Genomic DNA, 18,854 nt, shown 5'->3' with positions numbered 1-18,854 from the left:
CTCGGCTATATCTGAGATAATTGAGGCTGAACAACATTGTCTAGATAGCCAAAGTGTTAGCGGTAATAAGCATGATAATAATTGTAATAGTGGAATGAGGATGTTAAAGTACTGAGATCAGGATAAAAGTTACAATTGTCCAAATTTTAAATTTCCTATCGTTTCCACTGAAATCACTGACTGTACTTATAATATTAGCAGGAATTTGTGCAATTTGTAGGTTTTGAAATAAATTACCATTCAGAATTCAACCGTGAAAAACAGTGTAACTCTACTTGAAAAACACTTTGAAAAACTCAAGTTTCCACCAAACCTAGAAGCACATGGGTCGTAAAACATAGTTCAAAAAGTTATGAGAGATGATGACTACAAGGAACTTTTTATAAACATCTTTTATAAGCATTACTCTGTGGTCAAATTTATTTTCACATGGATATTGAAACAAGTTATTGCCACAAATTGGTTTCTGTTCTGATCCTTTTTTTTTTTTTTTTTTTTGCCTCACATATCCTTCCTCTTCCACCCCATTCTGCTTCACTCTCCCTCTCTCTCATCACAGACAAGAAAAATGCCACCTCCCATAGGACCCACTCCAAACCCTGTTTCCTGAATGATCAATGCCTTCCCCCATCGCGATCAAAAAAGCACTTTCTATTCTGTCTTCATGACACACTGGTTTTGACACTTGCATAGCTCTTAGTAATTCTGCAATGTGCTCAGGCTATTTGTGAGCACATGTATTTTTCCTTTATAGATTATAAACATCTAAAGAACAGGGTTAACCCAGGAGTCAAGTAAATAGTTAAATATTATTTTGACAATGGCTGTAATAGTGGACATTTGAAAGGAATACACCTCAGTATTTTGAAATTGAAATAATTTTCTAGATCCTGGCATTTCTAGACTTTCAACAGCCCACCCTTTTTTAAAATTGTGACGACACTATTTTACTATAAAGGTCTGCCCAGACCCTCTCTAATACACCTGCGTAAATGCCACGTGCATGTGATCATGCGACAGTGTGTGTGTGCATGCCTGTGCACGTCTGTGCAGTGGTAATCAACCATGGTGCCAGGGTTTGAAAACAGAAAATACATCAATCGACCTCCAAGCTTCTTTCATCCCAGTTCTTAACATCTCAATCTCTTGAGTGCTGAGGCTTATTTTGTTTAAGATGCTTTTGGACTCTTCTGAGTGCAACGCAATCTCCTTCCAGCACAGCGGACCGAGGAGAGGTGAGGGGAGAGTTTTGAGGGTGGGCATATTGATCCTATGCTTGCTGAATTAAAAATGAGCCAACTGAGGACAATTTCCAGGTTGCAACACAGACGGGAGCCGGAGTCTGGGTTGAGGTTGGAGGAGCCGTTAGGGCGCAGGGATGCAACAGGATCTGGGAGAAAGGGGAGAGAAAGCAAGGCCACTTCTAGGGGGCTTTGATTTTTTTTTTTTATCCTGGCAGCTTCCCGAGCCAGATTTCAAAAGCGATTTCAAACGTGAAGCCAACTGAAGCACTGCTTTACACTAATTGGAAGGGGAAGGGAGTGACTCATATTACACCAGCTCGCTCTTCCCTCTCGGCAACTGCTAACTTGTAGCTTTAAAAGGAAGTGACATGGGTGGGGAGAGACGTCAGCTGAGGACCACTTTTTTTTTTTTTTTCTTCCTGAAGGGTCCACCCCATGGGTGGAGTCTCGCTTTTTCTTTCCAGTGTTGGCTGACTTACAGCTCTTATAAACTAGTGGCAATTTCTGAACCCAGCCGGCCCCGTCTCAGCTTCTGGTTTCTAAGTCCATGTGCCAAAGGCTGCCAGGAAGGAGGTATGTGCTCCCGGTGCCGTTCGCAGGCACCTTCCCCGCTGGGTGTGGCTGATGTTTGCATTCCTCTTCCTATCATATTTTTCTCTCCTGGGCTGCATTTCCTTAGGACCTCTGGAAGGGGTAGGCTCCGGGGGAGGGGGAGTGCAAGGCGGGCGGGGGAAAGGTGCAGGGGGCGCCTGGAGGGAGGCGAAGAGAGGCTCTGCTGGTACAAAAGGACCTTCGCTTTGTGCTGGGCCGGGTGAGCGTCCCTTTCTGGGCTGTGATTTCAAGCTGCTGTTCCTGGCTTCATTTACCCACCCACCCAGCCCCCTCCCGGGGCTAAAGCATTTTCTCTGCTGTAGACGAAGCCGGGCGGGGGGTGGTGGGGGGGGGGGAAATGTGCCTATTACATATTGCTCTCTTTTGTGTCATGCAACATGTTCTTCCGTCGCTGACGTTTCTATGGCAACCACAAAAATACTACACAATATGCAGCCCCGATATACATTGATTTATTTGTATTTCGTGTCTAGTTTGCAGCTTTCTGCTCTGCTTCTTGCTTTGGTTTGCTCAAATCCAGCATGGCTTGTGGCTACCCCTCCTCACTTTCATTTTGGTTTTTCCCTATCACAGGAGGGGTGGGGGAGGGGAGTTGTCAAGGAAACAGGCATTGGTAATTACCTCTCTATTTACCTAATTTTCGGCCTATGAATTTCTCCATATCGAGGAATTAAAAAAGGAATGCTTTGATGTTTATGTAAGTCTTCAGTGTCTGGTCTTTTTTTAGAAAACCTAAACACTTCTTAAGATACGATATTGATCCTGTGGTCAAGCTAAGGGGGAATTAATTCCTTACAGGAGGTGAGATCATTGAAATAAAGTTTTAGACAGCATTGGAGAATTCGCACTGATAAATGTGATATTGCCTGCCCAGGTTTGCCTAAAAGCTTAAATATTTAAAAGACAGGTCTTTGCTCTCATCTGCACTTATTTAGCTGCAAATCTTAAGTTCAACAAGTATGAATAACAAATTAACTGCCTGGCAGGATTCTCCGTTTTTCGTTTTCGTGCATTGCTCTTAGATGGATTAGCCACGCTAGTCACTCTCTTCAAGGTGAGGGTTGCTAGACTTTTTCAAAACTGTGGAAGGATTAACTCAGCTGTGATTAGTCAACCACTCTCAGTTGGAAAAAAAGTATCTTGAGAGAAGGGAGAATGTGTGTGTTTGTGTTTGTGTGTGTGTGTGTGTGTGTGTGTGTTTAGGGAAATGGGAGGCGGGCAGGGAGAACAGGGCACATCTTGAGTTCTATGTTAAAAGGATTCCATCTTCTGAATGTTCTCTATGGGGAGAAAAATTGATATTCAGAAAAAATATGAAATGAGAAAATTATTATCTACTTAGTAATAAGCAAATTTAAGTATAATTAGAATCAAATAACACATCTCTTAGAAAGACATAGTCCTAGTGGGCCTCTTAACAGGTACCGGCTAAACTGATGCTTTTATTCAGTACGTCTAAGGAAGTGTTTGATAAGGGATACCATTCTTCTGATGGGCATCCCAAATAATTAGCCTTTATAAAATAGATAAGTAGTAATCCCATTCTTGACTCTTAAAATTATCTATAATTTAAGATAAACATGTGTGAAGGTCACTTAGCCCTCATACCTTCCAGCTGCTAAAGCCAAAATCATTACTTATAAACCTCGAGCAACCCTGCCATGTGGAAGCAGGAAGAATGGGTGGTTTCAGTGAGGTTCTGTTTGCTGTGATCCTTATCTAAATATGCTATCATCTATGTCTTATCAAATCTGCTATAAATCCAGAGGTCCTCAGTAATTCAGGTTAGAAAAGTTACCTGAAAATGGGGCAAAATAGCATGGCACAAAACAAACTAGAGCTACATGGAGTTAAAGACGAGAACTATTTAAAGGGCATAGCACATAGAAAAGTATTACTAAAAAGAATATGACACTCATTTTGAAAAGCACATGTTAGTACACAGAGAAACGGTTGGATTGTGAGTGTTTGATGTTTGCAAAGAATTGTGAAAAGCAGCCAGGCTGAAATTACTGTTTTTCCTGCCTGAAAATGGTCCTCAAGGGCAGATTTGCCACATGACCTTCCAAAGCAGATTGACAGCATGTAAGTCAAAGTCTGCGATGTCGGTTCTCTTGAGTTTCCAGATTCAAAATTTCACAGCAAAAAGCCTAATGGAATAGAATTCAAAGGAAAAAGAGCAAGACTTCCTCGGAAGCACAGCCAAAACAGAAACAACAAAAAACCCAAACCCAATAAACAAAACACTGTCTGATATTCAGATGCTGAGTAGAGGTTAAAACATTTAGCAGCTTTGGTCTGGGGAAGGTACGTGGAGCTGTGAGTATAAAGTAACTGTAGGGTCCCGTGGATGAGGCTGACAGAGGTGACACCCAGAGGGTGAGTCAGTCGTCATTTTATTGGGATTTCACTGTCTGCAAGGCTCTGCTGTGAAATTGGTGAAGAAGGCAGCAGTTGTAGTCTGTGCTCTCAAGTTTAAAATCCACCAAATGGGTGGCGAAAAGAAGAGATGAGCACCCAGCTGGAAGGAAGGGGGAGGCAACAGCCAGTCAAGGAGATGCAATTAGTATGAGAAGAATACTAGTGGGAGAGTCTTCATCCTGCCGCTGAAGGTTTATAGGAGAGGAGGCAGACGGATCAAGGGAAGAAGGAGAGGGTGTCCGAGATAGCAAAGGTGGATGGTAAGAAATGGATCATGGTTCAGGGTTCTTAACTCCAAGAAGGGAGAAGTCAGTCCTTAGTATAGAAGTAGAGCAGGTATACTCTGTGCTGGTTGAAAGCATAAGCAGATGTAAATTTGGGGACAGAAGTTTTTCTTAATCGGAAAAAGAAAACTGTTAGAAGACTGAACAGAAGGCAGAATCCTTCCTAATCCAATACTTTTTTAGCTTCAGCTTAACAACAAAAGGCCAGACTTACACTAGACTTTAAACAGGTACAAAACTGGGGAAGACGGAACCAGGAACTTACCCAGAATGTCATCTTTGTAATTCCTGCCATTGCCATTGTTTTAAATTATTGGATGCTCAAATGAGGGTTTGGTAAATGTCACACATTTTGTGCAGTCTCCTTTATTCTGGAAAGGAGGTCTGATGGTTATGGGACAAAGCCGCATTCACATTTCTTTCTTTCTTTTTTTTTTTTTGAGATGAAGTCTTGCTCTGTCGCCCAGGCTGGAGTGCAATGGCATGATCTCGGCTCACCACAACCTCCCCCTCCTGAGTTTAAGCGATTCTCCTGCCTCAGCCTCCCGAGTAGCTGGAATCACAAGCATGTGGCACCACGCCCAGCTAATTTATTTTTTATTTTTTTGTATTTTTAGTAGAGATAGAATTTCACTGTATTGGCCAGGCTGGTCTCGAACTCCTGACCTCAGGTGATCCACCTGCCTTGGCCTCCCAGAGTGCTGGGATTACAGACACGAGCCACCGCGCCCGGCCCACATTCACATTTCTGAATGGTGTTTGACATCTAAATCTTTGGAGAAACACCTTTCATCACTCACATTTTGAAATATAATCATGTAACATTTCCCAGAGCTTGGGCAACTCAAATTCATTATTTTTTGTGTGAGAATCAGTTTGGAAAGGAAGCACTGGAACTCTGAAATCTGGCTTCACGCGTGGGCTTGGGAAGGTCTGCAGTCGCTGCCACGCTGTAGGAAAGAGGAAGCTTAAAGCGTGAACTCTTTCTTCAACAGCTGTTTATTATGTGTTTAATAGGTGTCAGGTCCCACAGATGCAACTGTGAGCAAAACAAGATACAGCTGAAATAGTTATAGTTTTCAAATGGGTTTACAAGGGAAACCCCGTGACTGGCAGATACCCATTTTCTTCTATTGACTGAATAAGAGGAACTATCTTAAAAGGAGTATAATTTTTTTTAACATTCTCATGGAACAATCCATCTAACCTGTCTGCTTTTCCTTGGCACACTCTTGCCCCACAAAGATTTCCCATCGGCCTCGTTGCTTGTCTTTATCTTGTTTCTCCGATCTAATTTGCTGTACTCCTTCCTTTGATCCTAAGTCCTACCTTTCAGTCACCATTCCTTCATCCATTCACACATGCATGATACATCCATCGGTCCTCTATCCACCCCCAGTTCCTTCATTTATTCAACAAATAGTATTGAGTATCATATCTCAGGCACTATGTATTATAGCAATAAACGGGAAACTGGTTTTTCCTTAAAGAAGCTTAAGAACTATCAGGAAGGCAATGTGGAAACAGCCCCTAAACCATGTGGGTATGACTATTTTTGCGGGGTGGGCAGGGTCTTGCTGTCACCCAGGCTGGAGTGCAGTGGCGCCATCATGGCTCACTGCGACCTCTAACTCCTAAGCTCAAGCAGTCTTCCTGCCTCAGTCCCCCTCCTCCAGCAGCTGGGACTGCAGGCGTGAGCCCCCGCGCCTGCCCTGGGGGTATTACTTCTAATAGAAGCATTTATTGGCTAATGAAACAGGATACTTCTTTCATTGAACAATTTTATAAATTGTTCACACACAGCATACACTGTGCTGGGCAGGGAGGGATCAAGTGGTTGGCTGTTGACTGTTTATATATTTTTTGTATCTTCCATGCTGGTTGAGCATAAGGATGGTAAACATTTGTTAATTAACTAAATGGGAAGAGTGGAATTTCTAACGCTGGAGACACAGAGGAAGAGAAGTCTTGTGTATTCTCTTTCTGAAAGAACAAGCTGAGAGAGAGAATCTCTCAAGGTTCCCATTCATAGTGAATTACTCATAGATTTCCCAGTGACAACAGCTCCCCCCACATCGACTTGAAGTATAGCATTTTAAAAAAGAAAAGCTACCTGCGTCCAATTACGTACCCATTAGTTCACTGAATATCCTTATGTCCTTTGGAACTGATTTCCCATAATACACTGCAAGTCTCTGTCTTGTTCTGATGAAAACAAGTGGGTTTCAACCCCCTACAGCTTTCTTAATAGTAACAGCAGTGCATCCAGAAACTAGCGGAGGCTCTAGAGACCCAACACAAAGCGTGTTGAGACCTCGTTGCAGCACTTTCTCTTTGTGTTTTCTGATGTCATGAAACTCTTCTTAGTAGAATTATTTCCCCCCACTGAAGTTCCACCGTCAGCCTGGAAATTATATGGGCAACATGACAAAGTTCCTCTGGAAACCACACTTGTCTGCTTGGCTGACCTTGGGAGAAAATATTTAGCAAGTTCTTCTTTTTCTTGGTTATTTTAGACTCAGATGATATCAGCATGAAGCTGTTCCCAATAACTCTGGTTGGCACGGGCATCTCTGCTCTCTTTAGGTTAAACATCATAACTACTTCATGGTCATTTCTGTGTGGGATCCTCCAAGACGAGAGGTGCATTTTGAATTTTATGGTAGTTTGAAGCCAGACACTAAAATTCCTGTAAGGAGAGGGGAACAACACACACCAGGGCCTGCTGGAGAGTGGGGTGAGGGGAGGGAACTTAGAGGATGGGTCAGGAGGTGCATACCTATGTAACAAATCTGCACATTCTGCACATGTATCCCGTTTTGTTTTTTTATAGAAGAAAAAAAAATTCCTGTAGGAGATGATGCCTCAGTCTAGGATATGCCAGGTAACCTGCAGCGGTCATTAGAGACACTGAGGTGACTGGCTGACCTACAGGATATGGGAGAATGATGACAGCCTGCCTTCACTGAGGGCCTCCTATGTGCCAGTACATGGACTTCACATTTATTAACTCATTTTAGCCTCATAACAAAGCTAGCATGGGAAAACTCTCATCATGCTCCATTTTACAGAGAGAGAAAGTAAAGATGAGGGAGATTAAGCAACTCAGCTAGGTCATAAGAAGGAGTAGAGCTGAGATGTGAACCCAGAGCATCTGGGCTCTGCTTTCCCCTGTACCTTCACACCTTGCCACGGCATATTCCACAGTCTATCTCCCATGCCCAGTGCAGAACCTGGCACATAACAGATGTGTAGTAAATTTATTTTTCAGTTGTGTTTAAAATGTTAAAAGTGAGACTGGGCTTGCTTTTAAGAGGCCAGTCTTACTTTGTTGCTCAAGCCGGCCTTGAATTCCTGGGCTCAAGCAATCCTCCTGCTTCAGCTTCCCAAGTAGCTGGGACTACAGGTGTGTACTACCATGCCCAGCTAATATTTTTCTTTTCTTTTTTTTTTTTTGAGACAGAGTTTTGTTCTTGTTGCCCAGGCTGGAGTGCAATGGTGCAGTCTCGGCTCACTGCAACCTCTGCCTCCCGGTTTCAAGCAATTCTCCTGCCTCAGCCTCCTGAGTAGCTGGGACTATAGGGGTGCGCCACCACACCTGGCTAATTTTTTTGTGTGTGTATTTTTAGTAGAGACAGGGTTTCTCTATGTTGGCCAGGCTGGTCTTGAACTCCTGACCTCAAGCAATCTGCCCAGTGTGGCCTCCCAAAGTGCTAGGATTACAGATGTGAGCCACTGCGCCTGGCCCCAAGCTAATATTTTTCAAATAATGAACAAATCTCTACTGTGTAGACCTTTGCATGCCTTTCATCCCAGTTGTTAAAAGCAGCAAAATTACTGCAAGAAAGGATAGTATTTTAGAACTTGGAGAACAACTAACAGCAGTACTTTATAAGACAAGCTACTATAGTTTTCAGGGAGTGTTGTTTTTATTGTGGTTTAGCCAGAGGTGGTGGGAGAAGGGAAAGGGCCTTGTGATTAAAACCATCTGAGTGACAATGCAGTACATACATTACATTAAAGATGAACTCTTCTCAAAACCAATGTTTAACCAAGGATTGAACTTGACTGAGCAGCTGCTCTCAAGGATACCTGTGGTGGCTGCTCTCAGAGTTCCCAAGGCAGTGGGTGGATGGAGTCAGAGGCTTTCTGTTCTTCAGTGGACTTTCCACAAATCCACCACTGAGTTTAAAGGCAGATTATTATCTGCAAAGACCCTGCCAGTGCTTATCTTAGATGAACTCTGAAATGAGAATGGGAGACTTGAATTGATCCTAGAGTGAAATTTGGTCTCTTGCCCATCTCCATGGGCTCCTCGTAAGCTGTCAGTCTTCTGTGGGTAGAGGTTAACCGAGGCGGATGAAATTTTAAAGAACTATCTGTCTATGCAAGCACATCTTCTTCCCAGGATACTGCAGCCATCAGCAGACAATCAATGCAATCATCTCAGACTGTGTCCTGCCTCCCAGGAGTAAGTCATCAGGCTCATTTCTTTTCTTGTCTCTTTTCTGCTGGGGGAAGGGCAGGTTGCAAGGCGGATGGTGAGCAGATTCTTCGGCCTCTTGTGTGGGTAGCCTGCATAGGAACCATTTCTATGCCTGTGAGTCCATTTCTAGCATCTGCCTCCGGCCTCTGCTTTCTTGATGCTCTCCCATCACCCCATTCATCCTTCATAAAACAGTCACTCTTTCTAGATGCGTAATTGCATTCCATGACAATGATTACAGTCCTCTCTTCATAACTGCACTGGGTGCTCATTGATGGCATGGAGGTGTAATCGCATCGTTTGTAGCATAGAGCAGAGTACCCAGCACTGAATATGTGTTGTGGCCTAGAGAAGAGATGGGCACAAGAAGTCAGGTGATCAGGGTTGCCTCATCACTGGCCTCCTGGCCAGGGCCTCAAGGGTGACATTCCTTGAGGGCGGGGTGTTTCTCAATCTCGATGTTGAGATTTTGGGCTCATTAATCCTTTTTTGGGAGAGGCCAACCTGTGCAGAATCGGATGCTCAGCCGCATTCCTGGCCTCTGTTACATGCCAGGAGTAGTCACCCCACTTCTACTTGTGACAGCCAAAAATCCCCTAGAGGGACAAACTTGCCCACAACTGAGAACCACTGCTTGAAGGGGAATTCCCGGCTCTGTCAGGTACACTCAGGGATCTGGTTGGTCTGATCAAAGCAAACCCATTTCTGAGGACTAATAGGGTCCCAACCAAAGTGGCAATTCATTAATTTAAATGAAGAAATACTTTACATGTGAATTGAAAAATAATAGTAAACCAACTTAAAAGTAGACACGTGGCCACAAAGTATTCAAATATTTAGTGCTTTCTGCCCTGATAAGTCTGCGTCGGTGTCATGCTGGCACCAAGGCAGCCCGATGCAGTGAGGAACTGGACCAGGCTTGGTGGTCTGATAGGACCCCTTCCACACCCAGATCTGTGCAGACAGGCCCTCCTCGTTCCCCTCCCCACTAACTAAGGGAACCTCCTTTCCCACACCTCCCTAGAGTGAACAGATTAACATATCTCAGGAACAAATTGAGAGAGGCACTCACAAACCTGCTCCCACCCGGGGATTTCATTGCTGTGTCCTTGACCTTCACAGTGAGCGCTGAGCCACTGCAGTCCAGCCGTGGGTACTAATCCAGCACCCAGGTCTCACTAGTATTACTTTGCCTCCTAGCATCCATCCTCACAGTTGCTGGTATTTCAAGCCTTTCTTTCCTTTCCGTCCCTGGTGCTTCTCACTTACTGGAGGGGCCACCTTTACTTCCTTCCCAGGACCAGCACCCTGCCCTGCCCGAAGTTAGGCTTCAGCTCCCCAGCCCTGGGGGACTCTAGGGGTCCCATAACTAGTCCTGGGGGACCTTAGGGGTTCCATAACTGCTGTGTCCCTCCCTTTTATCTTCCCATCTCCCTTCTCCCTTCTCGCTTTCAGGCTCTCAAAGGTCGACAGAAGTGGGGCCAGTTATTCCAACTCCCCACCCAACTCCAGAATCCCCTTTCAGCGTTTCTTAGGGAACCCGTGCACTCAGCCCACGGGAATACAAAGAGGAAGCCGACCCTGCGAGTGCCTTTGGGGAGCCTGCTGCCCAGAGGGCGAGATGGAAGCCTCAGCGAGGGGTTCCCACGCAGTGGATAAGACTCGCAGGGCAGGGATGCGCGGGCACACCAGGGGGAACGCCTCACCACCCCTGCCCAGTCTGGGCTTCCTGAAATACTTCTAGAGAACAGCCCCCACGTTAGGTCTGGAAGTGGGGAGTATTGGTCCCAGTGTGCACGCTTCTCAGGGAGTGCCAGAGACCAGAGGAGTGGGCCGGTGGGCGAGGCGGGACAGGGCGGGAGGCTGGAGTTTTCCTAGACCACAGAGGAAGAAGGTGGGCTGGCGCGGCAGGAAGCAGAGAGAGGCTGAGCGTCCTGCAGCTCTGGGAGGGGAGGCGCAGATGAGGCACAGGTCTGCAAGCCAGCAGGGTTTGGTAACTTGTCTTATGGAGGGTGTCTTTGATGCCCTGAGATAGTAAATATAGGGGGAAAAAAAGGTCATTTTCCAATCATATTCTTCCCAAATGGTCACTTATCATATTACACTTTATAAGGTAATCATTTATGTACTTTGTAATCAACATGTGTTACGCAGCACTTACTGGAAGCTGTCTGCTTTGTATAGCATCTCATTTCAGCTTGCCCCCAGCCCTGTGGGTTGCCAATTATTTTCTCTAATCTAATTTGAAACTGAGGCACAGAGAGGTTAACTAACTCTCCCAAGGCCCCAGAGCTAGCAATGCCTGAGCACACTGTCGCTAAATATTGTAACAGAATCACATGGACTTGCATTTCATATTCTTGCCTTTCCTGAAATTTTCCTGAATTTTCTTTTAGGGTGAAAAGACTTCCCATTGTTTCAAAATGTGCAGAAACTTCCCATCACAGCCCCCTAAATCATGTGGAAATCTGGAAGTTATGTAAGACCAAATGATGTAATGAAGATGTTGTGGTGTCACTAAAATCCTCATTTGGCCTCCATCTCTAGAAGAATAATAGGGTTAAAGTTTGAGAGGAGGTGGGGGGGAGAGGACCAGAGAGATATTTTAAATGTGCCCAATTCTTTTAATTATTTATATTCATTCCAATATTTGCCACATTAGGACTTATCTCCTGCTTTCCATTCCTTCTGTCTTCCCCAATGGCTGAACTGTTTTTTCTTGTTTGTTTTTCAAGAGAGTCTCCCTCTGTTGCCCAGGCCAGAGGGCAGTGGCATGATCTTGGCTCACTGCAACCTCTGCCTCCCGGATTCAAGCAATTCTCCTGCCTGAGCCTCCCCAGTTACTGGGATTACAGGTGCCTGCCACCACACCCAGCTAATTTTTTGTATTTTTAATAGAGACAGGGTTTCACCATGTTGGCCAGGCTGGGATTACAGGCGTGAACTACCGCGCCCAGCCTCTTGTTTGTCTTTTTAAAGAGAGCCTGGTCTTCAGCAGCTTCTATATAGCTTTTCTCACCAGGGAAAATGCACCTTCCTTAAGCATCCGAGGTGGCTGGGAATCTTGGTGGTGGGGTGGGGTGGGGCAGGCAGGTGTGAGAAACACCCCGCCCACCGCCGCCGAGAATACGCCTGCCCTTGCTCTTTTTCCTTCTCTGCCTCTTCTGATGGTCTGATGGGTGGATGGAGGGTGGCTTGGGTCTGTCTCTTCTGCCTCTGGTCACTCACCTTGGTGGGCCTTCCCTCGCTTTCTCTGGAATGGCCCAGGGCTTGCTTTGCTCCTCCTGGCCTCTCTTCCTCTGTCATTCCCTGGAGACAAGGACTGGCCGCCTCAGCTCTCATGGCTTGCTGGCATCTTTCATCAGCACTGTTTATGACGTTATCCTCATGTTCTCCTAGAAGTTTTTTGCACTGGAGTTATCTTTTGAACTTGAAACAAAAGAGGCATGTGAAATGTGCCAGTTCAAGTCCCAAGAAGCTACCCAAAGGGTGCCCCTCACTATGAGGGTCTCACTCCCCCGTGGGACTGAAGAATAATTGGGCTGAAACCTTCTGAGCAAAGGAAGAAGTGGGGTAGAGCTTGCAGTGGGTCAGAAGGGGAGAACTCAGCCCCTAACAGCGCCAGTAAGCCTGTGTTTTTACAATAAGACGTGGAAGGAGGAACTCTGGGCTGGGGACTTTGCCCAGGGACAAGCAAACCAAGTTTTATTTGCTATGAGAGAATAATGAGGAGGGGAAAAAAAAAAAAAAGGAATGAGCTAGTAGCTGTGGAAGAGTTTGGGGTTTGGGGAGCTCACACACAGCAGTGGGAAGCAGCCTCTGTGTGGCGGGGACAGACTGGCCACCATGGCTGCAGCTCCATCACGCTTTTCAGGTCCTGGCAGCAGAGTCTAACCCATGTTCTCAACATTGCCTGCACATGAGGATCACCTAGGAAGCATTTTAAAAAGGCCTCCCTGGGCCCCACCTTGGACCAACCAATTCAGGCTCATTTTTTTTTTTTTTAAAGTTCTATAAATGATTATGGGCTGAGAGGACTGGAACCTCAGGATAGAAGGAGGGTGGCTAGCAAGAAGAGGGTGACTTTGGAAAAAAAAAAAGAAACCCAGAGCCAGGACCCAGGCTGTGGTGATGGCACAGTGACGATAATGATGACCACGGCGACATTTAAGATGATGTGCCAGGCAAAGGCCTACGGATAATCCTCACCACAAGCCCTGGACTAGGAACTCTTCTTATCTCCATTTCACAGATGGGGAGCCTGGGGGTCAGCATTCCCAGGGCTGCACAGCTCATACAGGCAAACTGGGTCTCTGGCCCAGGAGCCCCTACCCAAGTGTGAAGGTCAATGCCTGTTCACTCTCCAGCCTCTTTGGATATGCAGCATTCACAGCTCTGTGCTAGGAAAATGCAGTCAGAAGCCAAAAGTCCACTCATAGAGAAAAAGAAAAGGAATAAAGAGGGCAAAACCAGGTGGAGGAAACCCCCTTACAAACATGTATTCCTAGAAGAGAGGTAGAGCTCAATTACTAACTTGTGCCATGTCAAATGTAGTTTACAAACACTACATGATTAGCTGGATTTGTGGAAGGTAAAATATCCCTCCTTTGGCTTTGTTAATGATGATGCCTTACCTGGTTGCAGGGTAGCAGCTACATCCCTCTGACAGGTCCCGTCATGAGTCAGCCATGAGCCGGGCATTTCCCTGGAGCAGTGTGGTGGATGTGACTGACCATTCAGTTCATTCATTCTATGGATATTTATTAACCACCTCGTATGCCAGGTCTGTGCTGGGAGCTGTGGATATGATGGTGAAAGACACTTAGCTCCTCAGGAAGCCTGCTTTGTAGGATGGCAGACATACACACGAAGGGAAATAGTACTTGTCAATATCATGTGGCCCAGGACTGTGCTGGGTCTTTTATGTTATTTGTCTCAAGGACTCGTGCAGTGAGTAAGTGGCCACATTCTGTGACAGTGAGCTCCATGGCTGATAGAGAAAGGGCCGTGAGAAACAGGGAAAGATGCACCTGACTGTTCAGCGGGAGGCAGGGAGGAGAAAGGAGCTGGCTTAAGCAGGGTTTGGAAGAATAAACACATGTTTGGCAAGTCGACAGTGGGAGAAAAGGGGGACGGAAGGGCATCAGGCAGGTGGAATGGAATACAGGAGCTCGGGCACCAGAGTGAGTCCTGTTCAGGAAATTCTAGAAGGCGAAGACGTGGTTCGGTGTGTACTCCTCTAAGGAGATCTCCTGACCTCCTTATGGCCCTGCCTGGTGAAATCAGGTGTTCTAACCCTGACGTTTATTTATTTTTTCTTTTTTTTGAGACAGGCTCTCATTTTGTCACCCAGGCTGGAATGCAGTGGCTCAAACACAGCTCACTTCAACCTTGACCACCCTGGCTCAAGTGACCCACCTGCCTCAGCCCTCCCCAAGTAGCTGGGACTACGGGTACACACCACCGCACCCAGCTAATGTTTGTATTTTGTGTAGAGAGGGAGTTTTGCCATGTTGCCCAGGCTGAATCCTGTTTTTTTGTTTGTTTGTTTTTTTTTTTGAGATGTAGTCTCCTTTTGTGGCCCAGGCTGGAGTGCGGTGGCACAATCTTGGCTCGCTGCAACCTCCGCCTCCCAGGTTCAAGCGATTCTCCTGCCTGCCTCAGCCTCCTGAGTAGCCAGGACTACAGGTGTGTGCCACCACGCCTGGCTAATTTTTAGTAGAGATGGGGTTTCACCATGTTAGCCAGGCTGAACTCAAACTCCTGACCTCAAGTGATCCGAATGCCTCAGCCTCCCAAAGTGCTGGGATTACTGGTGTGAGCCACTGTGCCGGGCCTGGCTTTTTATTTTCAAACCACGCTGCGCATTCCAGGAGAGTAGCAGTTAGTCTTGGACTCTACAACTTGAATTTCTTATCTTGCTTTCCTGCAGTTTGACGAGCTCCCTGGGACTGGTCAGTGTTCATTCCCGAGGCTGATTCTTTCATAAACGCTGTCTGCAGGAATGAAAGGCATCACCTATGGAAAGGGTTAAGAGAAAGTGGACACTCCCGTGTGCGGTGGGAGTAATGGCCCCTCCGTCATCCTAGCAGTTCACTGAAGCCTGAAGCAGTAAGAGGCTGCTGGATCCCACTGTGCTTTTGTTAAAGCCCTGTCCCCACATGCTGTTCTTGGCTTGTTATAGCGGCATGCAGTTCACTTCCAGAGACTCCCCAGCCCCAAACATGTATAGCGCCAGGTGAATGGAAGTTTCTTCCAGTGCAACTCCTGGATGGGTCTGAGAAGAGAGGCAAGAACCAGGGTGTGACTCAATGGTGAAGTTACGACTCAGCTCTGGGGGTGCAGCGTGCACATAGATACCATCGAGCTAGGTGCTGACATTGTAAAAAGTGGACCCCTGTCCAGAAGACTTTCATTTTCTTTCGGCAGTTCTTAACTCGCTTCCTGAGTTGGTCACATTTGAGGAGTTACCCTGTTGGTAAGCTCAAGGTGCCACTGAGCCAGAGAGTCCTCCTGGGCATGTGACCTGGGACCCCACACTTGGGGTAAGGCTCTGCTCTCCCTTGTTGAAATTCTTGATAGTTTTTGAAAAAGGAACCCCATATTCTCATTTTGACCAGGCCTGGCAAATGATGTAGCCTTTCCTGCATTGAGTATAGAGTTAGCGAGTTTTCACACGTGCTGGTAGCGTGGCGCACGTGTGAAAACTCACTAACTCGAGACTCAACCAACTCCAGACTGCCCTGCAAAAGACCGGGTGGCTCTACAAAAGTCCGTGATCACCAGCAACTCAAAGCATACGCGCTACGCACAGCCAAGGTCATATTAGGACTATCTCAGTATAGAAGGGATGATTGGTGCTCTTAAAGCTTCAGGGGTTGGCCGGGCGCGGTGGCTCACGCTTGTAATCCCAGCACTTTGGGAGGCCGAGGCGGGCGGATCACGAGGTCAGGAGATCGAGACCACGGTGAAACCCCGTCTCTACTGAAAATACAAAAAAAAAATTAGCCGGGCGTGGTGGCGGGCGCCTGTAGTCCCAGCTACTCGGAGAGGCTGAGGCAGGAGAATGGCGTGAACCTGGGAGGCGGAGCTTGCAGTGAGCCGAGACTGCGCCACTGCACTCCAGCCTGGGCGACAGAGCGAGACTCCGTCTCAAAAAAAAAAAAAGCTTCAGGGGTGCAGAGATCTGTTATACAGCATTGTGACTATAACTAAGAATAAGTGTATTTAAGCAGTGCTGAAAGAATAGATTTTAAACTTTCTCATCATAAGAAAAATAAGTATGGGAAGTGATCGATACGTTAGTGAGCTTCATTTGATCATTTCACAATGTAAACATATAACATTATGTTGTACACCATAAATATGTACAATTTTTATTTGTCAATTGAAAAGAATTTAAGGCCGGGTGCGGTGGCTCACACCTGTAATCCCAGCACTTTGGGAGGCTGAGGCAGGAGGATCACTTGAGGTCAGGAGTTTGATACCAGCCTTGCCTACATGGTGAAACCCTGTCTCTACTAAAAATACAAAAAATTAGCTGGGCCTGGTGGCGGGCGCCTGTAATCCCAGCTACTTGGGAGGCTGAGGCATGAGAATCTCTTGAACCTGGGAGGTGGGGGTTGCAGTGAGCCTAGATTGCGCCACTGCACTCCAGCCTGGGTGATAAAGTGAGACTCATTCTCAAAAAAAAAAAAAAAAAAAAAAAAAAAATGCTTGTGGTAAAATAGTCCCCAAGTCTTTCACATCTAGCCATGTGATTAAACTTTCAACCAAGTCTTGCTACAACCTAGCTTGAATAATGACTCTCCGTGGATGGTGTTTCTGTGTTTTTGGCGGGGAGTGGGGTGGGGAGAAGAAATAAGAACCATCTCCCAACATAAATAGGTGGTGAAGTCTAAGGCTGAAGTTGCCCCAAATAAGAGAACTCTCCTGTTTTCCAGGACTGTGAGAGGTTATTGCTCTCTTGCGTCAATTTTAGTTTTGTTTTTTCTTTCTGTGTTTTGCTTGTCTTATGATTCAAGACATGAACATAAATATACATTTGAAAATTTCCACCAAGAGGTGGAAAAGTTTATAGATCCAGAGAAGATAACTTTGTACAAAACAAAAGTCTAAAAATGGTTGTTGGATACCCTCAGATATTTGGAGAATCTGCCAGCCCGTTTGCAGGAAATTTGTTTTCAAATGAGAAAGGACAGAACAGCCTGAAGATTCGGGAGTGCAGTCATTTTGAGTTACTTCAGTTATTGCAGCCAAGGGAAGTCACTTTTTAGGGAAGAGAATGGACATAGAGTTTTCATCTCTGAACTGCCACTCTCAGTCTTTGAGGTCTCATGGAGGAAGAAAAGTATTATAAGACTGGAGGCCGAGGCGGGCGGATCACGAGGTCAGGAGATCGAGACCATCCTGGCTAACATGGTGAAACCCCGTCTCTACTAAAAATACAAAAAAATTAGCCGGGCGTGGTGGCAGGCGCCTGTAGTCCCAGCTACTCGGAGAGGCTGAGGCAGGAGAATGGCGTGAACCCGGGAGGCGGAGCTTGCAGTGAGCCGAGATTGCGCCACTGCACTCCAGCCTGGGCGACAGAGCGAGACTCTGTCTCGAAAAAAAAAAAAAAAAGACTGGAGATAAGTAAAATTCCCTGTTTTTAAAAGTTGGGAAGTGTAAATACTAGAACTTTCATTCTGGCATGCAGGAGTTTTTTCCTTCCAAGTGTTTTAACGTAGGAAGCAATAAATGATCCCATGGAGCCAGCATGTGTGCACCAAAACTAAATCATGTTGAATTAACCTCACTTATTCCATTGGTACCGTTATTGGGTGAGTCAGTTGAGAAAGTGCCAGAGCAAGGGTGATACTGTAAAGTAAGCATTTGACAGACTGCATCACCACATCCTTGTGTATCCGATGGTGACCTGGGGATTGGGACCAGGTGGGTTCATAGCTAATGGAACAACAGAATAAGCTTGTATTTACTTCCATATGAAATAGAAGGTGGGACTAACGCTGTCTTTTCTTTTTTTCTATTTCACATCTCTTTCTCCTTCTTGCCCACATTCCTTTTTAATTTCCATGAAGAAAATTAATTTAAATTGACTTCTCATATTTCAAGAACCCTTTGATCATTTTTTTGATGTTGGATTTCAGCAGTTTTAAAAATTTCTGTCTTCATTTAATTTTTTAATGGCATTACTGAGATATAATTTACATACCATAAATTCACCCATTTTAAGTGTATAGTTCAATGAGTTTTGGTAAATTTGGCGTGGTGTAACCATCACCCAAATCCAGCTTAGAAGGCCTCTCTCATCCCAAAAGTCTCCTCATGCCCATGGGATCCATCCTCACATGTGTCTGTAGCCCAGACAATCAGTGATCCAGTTTCTGTGTCTGTAATTTGGCCTTTGATAGGTATTGCCTATCAGTGGGATAATTCACTATGTATTGTTCTGTGTCTGGCTCTGTTCATTTAGCATAATATGCTTGAGGTCCACCCATGGCGTGCATGGAGCCGGGACTGGTTCTTCCTTGTTAGTGGTCTTCCGTCCTGTGGTTGTACCATCTCTTGTTTCTTCATTCACCGGGTGATGGATATTTGGAATATTTTAGCATTCATCGAATTTTAAGTTTACTACTTTTATCCTGATCCAAGTTCATGTTAGAAACAAGGTGCTGTTTTCATTGCCACTTTACCCCCATCTCCAACATCCCGTTTAGGGCACAGGAAAATTCTTAGTAAGGACTTAGAGGAAAAGTGAAGACAGCCGCCTCCACGCCCACTGGCTAAGGTGGCTGGTCTGCAGGA

General features: G+C 45.7%; 1 protein-coding gene across 5 annotated transcripts in view; it reads left to right on the top strand.

Annotated features, from left to right (window-relative positions):
- Positions 1–18,854, top strand: part of AGPAT4 (1-acylglycerol-3-phosphate O-acyltransferase 4) — a 190,621-nt gene that overhangs the window by 40,102 nt on the left and 131,665 nt on the right. For 2 of the 5 annotated variants that reach the window (XM_063623339.1, XM_063623337.1), the window contains exon 1: positions 1,649–1,817. The exons of 2 other annotated variants lie outside the window; for them this stretch is intronic. The gene's annotated coding sequence lies outside the window, so the exon portion shown is untranslated. Of the gene's footprint in view, positions 1–1,581; positions 1,818–18,854 lie in introns of those variants that run through there. One more of the 5 variants, XM_055269004.2, reaches the window with a different exon arrangement.

This window comes from Symphalangus syndactylus, chromosome 2, assembly GCF_028878055.3.
Source record: "Symphalangus syndactylus isolate Jambi chromosome 2, NHGRI_mSymSyn1-v2.1_pri, whole genome shotgun sequence".
Taxonomy (NCBI): domain Eukaryota; kingdom Metazoa; phylum Chordata; class Mammalia; order Primates; family Hylobatidae; genus Symphalangus; species Symphalangus syndactylus.
The sequence above is the reverse complement of the archived record's forward strand: the minus strand, read 5'-3'. Positions and strand labels throughout refer to the sequence as shown.